Here is a 6,000-nt window from a genome sequence, read left to right on the forward strand (position 1 = left end):
GCGATATTCTTCGGAAGAATCCACCAATGCTTAAGCGAACTACTTCTACATATATGAATACGTCTATATGTACTAGGGTGTGCGTTATTAACTGGGTTTTAGTTTTTAAATAAATCATATTCGAGATTTAGTTAAAATTCAGATTTAAAGTTTTCTGTTTTATACACCTATTGAATTGAAATCAATATTATTGGATAACTAGCAGACCCGGCTACACGTTTTTGTGGCTAAGGTATACATTAAATTAGTTAATCTTTCAATGCTGAGAAAAAATTCTAAATTGTCGCATTAAGATCAAAGAGATCCTTGTTTTTTTACCACCAATATAGGTCATTCAATCAGCCATTTATGTTTATTATATTATGGTTTCATGTCAGGAAAAACACGATGAATAAGCTCCTCTTTCGAGGCCATGAAGTGACAGAAACCCGTTAAAAATGCTATTAATCCATCGAGGTGTCAACTGCGTCGCTACCATTTTCAACTATATCTACAATCGCAGTATGATATTGTGGGAAAAACAGTATGTTATTTGTTAATTGGCGATTCTTTATGTGTCGTATGTGTCAAATTAGATGATTTTAGGAATGTGATTAGTTCGTCAGCAACAGTTGATCCAGGAATAGTCTGGCGAATATCACCTGCCAACAGAATCTTTAAAATATTTTCGTTGTCCAGCGACTTGAATACCTGGAAAATCTTCTTTATACCTCTTTTTTGGCGATTTTGCAGACTGGACAAGCAGGAAATCAAAAATCTGAAAAACAAAAAAATCACCCGGTTCGATCTGATTACTGCCGAGGTTCTAAAACAGCTTCCTTCCTTAAATATGTGCCAGCATATAGGAAAATTGCTGAAGTTGTCATGACTCAGAAGCCAGGAAAATCAGGATATGATCTATCTTCTTACAGGCGCATATCACTTCTACCGACAATATCGAAACATTTTGAGAAAATTCTCATAAGACGTCTCAATAAAATCGTAGAACTAAAAACCATAATTCCAGTACATCAGTTTGGGTTTCGAGTTAACCATTCTACGATTGATCATATCCTAGAATTACAAATATTAAAGAAGAAGCATTTGAGGAAAAGAAATTCTGTTCAACCGTGTTTTTGGATGTTACAAAAGCGTTCGATAAAGTTTACCACAAAGGACTGCTTTCGAAATTGAAACTGATTTTAACGAAACAGCATTATGAAATTATAAAATCATATTTATCAGATCGCTACTTCCGTGTTAAACAAGGAGACGAGTATTCTAGTCTTAAGGAAATAAAAGCAGGAGTTTAACAATGTCGTGTGTTGGGCTCTCTTCTTTATATTTTATTCACGCATAACCTGACAGGAGACTGCAATTCCACAACAGCCACATATACGGAAGATACCGCCTTGCTTGCTGTTGGTGGCAGTGAACACGAGTCAACTATTTATCTCCAAGAAGCTGTAAATAAAGTTCTACATTGGGGAGAAAAATTGCAGATAAAACTCAATGAAGCTAATTCTGTACACATTGTTTTCATGTACAACAAGATACAGTACCAGTTTTCATAGACGGTGTACGAATATCATACTTCAACTCCGCCAAATACTTAGGAATTACACTTGTCTCTAAGCTACGGTGGAAAATTCATGTAAAACACAAACGGAAAGAACTAGACATGCGACTCAAGAATATTAATTGGCTAATTGGTAACAAATCAGTGTTATCCATCAAAAATGAGTTACATATCAATAAACAAGTACTCAGACCGATATGAAGCTATGGTGCACAACTCTGGGGATGTACTAACGCAAATAATAAGAAAGTCATCCAACAATTCCAAAACAAAATCCTAAGGCTGATTGTCAAAGCGCTTTGGTATTGTAGATGTGCTGATATAGAGCGTAATCTAAACATAAACTCAGTTACGGACGAAGTAATCAAAAAATCCACAATAGAATTTCGGTTGATTTTCGTGTCAATCTGTGACAATTTCACTACGGAGTGATGCGAGTGAATTGAATCTTTTTGCCAAAAGACGCAATAATACTATCATTAAAGAGGGGAACTCGTCAGCGTCTGCGATGAAGCTTTATTTAAATCAAACAAACTCATGCACGAAATGAATAAAAATGTCGTGTTAAAAACAATGAAAATAATGACAAAATTAATGCTTCTGAATCCACTCCAGTCATTGTGAACTAGGACTTTTTCTATTCCTCAACTTCAAGAGAATGCTTACAACATCCATGTTCTACCAGTAATTGAACATTCTTTTAAATTGAATTCTTATCTTACAAGAAAAATTCAAACTGATAATCAACACACACCCTAATAAATATAAATACTGTATTAGGTATATTTGCATTTCTGTGTGTTTACAACCACATTCTGTAGGTGTGCACTTATGTACCTGAAGGTGGACTTGTGCGTCCGGCGAACATCTTTGCGCATAATAAATTAGACCAGCCGAGTGTGAAGCGTTTGCAAAACACGCCGAGCCAACAACTGCGATGTAAGCAAATGTTGGTTTTGTACTTGAGGAACGGACTTAAATGGCAAATATTAGCGAAGTATTAGCAACGAACATCAACGACAACGGCCAAAACAAACAGCATCCGCCACAGTAGCAGCGTAGCTGGAGAAGAGCAGCTCTGCGCCTCGAGCAGAAGAGCGCAGAGTGGTCGATCGTAATTCACACCACAAACGATCCGGTATTTTTCGCATTTTTTGCTAGCTAAAAATGAAAAAAATTCAATTCCACTAGCACGAATGCATATTGCAAAATCTTGGTAGATTTGCTTAAGACACGCTGTGTGGATAGCCAACTAACTATTTGTAAGACAACCAGATGTACATGATGATTACATGCCGGTGCTGCTGGCATGGTGGGCAAACAGAAGTGTCGCAATGCCATCATCTGGCAGAGCTATTGCATGCACGCACTACAACAACAACAGCAACAGCAAATGCAACAGCTGCAATAACAGCAACTGCAACCAGTGCACTCTGTACGTAGCAATGCAGTAGCGGTAGCCAATAACAACACAGCCGGTTGAGTTGCCACTTCGCGTTGAATGGGTTAATTGTACGAGTGCTTTTCGCTAGTCGTATCTTAATGGCATAACGCTTTTGATGGCGTTTACATATCACGCAGTTGTCGACTGTTTGCTATTATATGTGGTAACAACTTTTGTTGTTCTTGGAATTTGCTAAAATTACCGGCATAACCATAGTTAATGGCAGCACGGCAATAAAAGTGAGCGAATTTCAATTGTGCGAGCGATTGCAAGATAAGCAATGAATGCACACATACACCCATATGTATGTACTTGCATGTGAACATGACTTCCTCATGCCACATACGGAATTGCAGCTTGTTGGAGTACTTTCATGGATACCCTACACAAATTCCGAATTCCTTAAAACTCCAACTGCTGTTTAAAGGCATTTACACAAGTAAAAAAAAAAACAAATACAAAAATTTATAAAACAAACAAAAAAGAAACAAAATATTTAAAATCAAAATAAAAACAAAAAAAAAATTAAAAAAATGAAACAAACAAAATTTAAAAAATATCAAAAAATATCAAAAAATATATAAAAACAACAAAATATGTATATAGAATCAAAATAAAATAAAAACTTAAAAATAAAATTGAAAAAATTGCAAAACAAAAAAATAAAAAGTAAAACCAAAAAAAGGTTTAAAAGAAATCAAAATTATTAAAAAAAAGTAATTCAAAGCAGCAAGTAAGGAAGAGCTAAGTTCGGCTGTAACCGAACATTTTATACTCTCGCAATTTATTTATTTAATTTTATTAATATAACAAATAATTTGACCCACATATTCGGCATATATATGGTATAAACTCCTTTGAATGTTGGAAACCATAATATTAGGTATATGGGAGGTGGGTTAGGTGAAGTTATGACCCGACTTCACGGAGACATATTATTAAAAGAAAGATATTCCCTCCGAATTTCTTCAAAATATCTGAGAGACTTACCTATATTTTCGGTAAAAAAAAAAGAATTAAAGGGTGATTTTTTAAGAGCTTGATAACTTTTTTAAAAAAAAAAACGCATAAAATTCGGTTCTTTATTTGAAACGTTAGATTGGTTCATGACATTTACTTTTTGAAGATAATTTCATTTAAATGTTGACCGCGGCTGCGTCTTAGGTGGTCCATTCGGAAAGTCCAATTTTGGGCAACTTTTTCGAGCATTTCGGCCGGAATAGCCCGAATTTCTTCGGAAATGTTGTCTTCCAAAGCTGGAATAGTTGCTGGCTTATTTCTGTAGACTTTAGTCTTGACGTAGCCCCACAAAAAATAGTCTAAAGGCGTTAAATCGCATGATCTTGGTGGCCAACTTACGGGTCCATTTCTTGAGATGAATTGTTCTCCGAAGTTTTCCCTCAAAATGGCCATAGAATCGCGAGCTGTGTGGCATGTAGCGCCATCTTGTTGAAACCACATGTCAACCAAGTTCAGTTCTTCCATTTTTGGCAACAAAAAGTTTGTTAGCATCGAACGATAGCGATCGCCATTCACCGTAACGTTGCGTCCAACAGCATCTTTGAAAAAATACGGTCCAATGATTCCACCAGCGTACAAACCACACCAAACAGTGCATTTTTCGGGATGCATGGGCAGTTCTTGAACGGCTTCTGGTTGCTCTTCACCCCAAATGCGGCAATTTTGCTTATTTACGTAGCCATTCAACCAGAAATGAGCCTCATCGCTGAACAAAATTTGTCGATAAACACATTTCGAACCGAACACTGATTTTGGTAATAAAATTCAATGATTTGCAAGCGTTGCTCGTTAGTAAGTCTGTTCATGATGAAATGTCAAAGCATACTGAGCATCTTTCTCTTTGACACCATGTCTGAAATCCCACGTGATCTGTCAAATACTAATGCATGAAAATCCTAACCTCAAAAAAATCACCCGTTAGAAGCCCTGAGGTCCTCATGCTCTATACACGGGGCCTTGAAAATTTGTGGTCCGATTTCGATTTTCAAAGTTCTGGTATATGGGAAGTAAGCGTGGTTGTGAACCGATTTGGTCTATTTTCACAACATAATTGGGATGCAAGGGAAATATTACAAACCGAATTTCATTGAAATTGGTCGAGTAGTTTCGGAGATATGGTTTTTGACCCATTAGTGGGCGGAGCCCCGCCCATTTAAAATGTTGTGTACAATTTCGAATGCAGCTCTTCTGTGCCTTCTTTATAATGAAATTTAAGGCTTGTGTCCGTTTTCCTTAATGAATTAAAGAATTTGTAATAGTTTTCAACATAACCTTTGTATGGGAGATGGGCGTGGTTATAATCCGATATCCTCCATTTTTGAACTATATAAGGATTTGCCTGAAAAAACGACTCATGAGAGTTTCGTTGATATAGCTTTAGTAGTTTACGAGATATATACAAAAAACTTAGCAGGGGCGGGGCCACGCCCACTTGCCCAAAAAAATGCATCCAAATATGTCCCTTCCTTTGTACCAAATTTCACTTTCATAGCTTAATTTATGGCTTAGTTATAAGTGTAGTGTTTCCGGTTATCGCCATTTTGTGGGCGTGGCAGTGGTCCGATTCCACCCATCTTCGAACTTAACCTTCTTATGGTGTCAAGGAACACGTGTTTCAAGTTTCATTAAGATATTTTACTCAAGTTACAGCTTGCACGGGCGGACAGACAGACATCCGGATTTGAACTTTACTCGTCACCCTGATCACTTTGGTATATATAACCCTATATCTAACTCGTTTAGTTTTAGGACTTACAAGCAACCGTTATGTGCACAAAACTATAATACTCTCTTAGCAACTTTTGTTGCGAGAGTATAAAAATCAAAAGGCTTAAACCACAAAATACAAAAAATCTAATAATTAACAAAAATTTACAAAACAAAAAACCAATAATTATATTAAAAAAAAACAATATTTTCTGTGTTAATTTTTTAATGTGTTATAGCTACGAATTGTGAAAGAGTTTATATATATATA

This window comes from Zeugodacus cucurbitae, chromosome 4 (assembly GCF_028554725.1).
Source record: "Zeugodacus cucurbitae isolate PBARC_wt_2022May chromosome 4, idZeuCucr1.2, whole genome shotgun sequence".
NCBI classification, from domain to species: Eukaryota; Metazoa; Arthropoda; class Insecta; order Diptera; family Tephritidae; genus Zeugodacus; species Zeugodacus cucurbitae.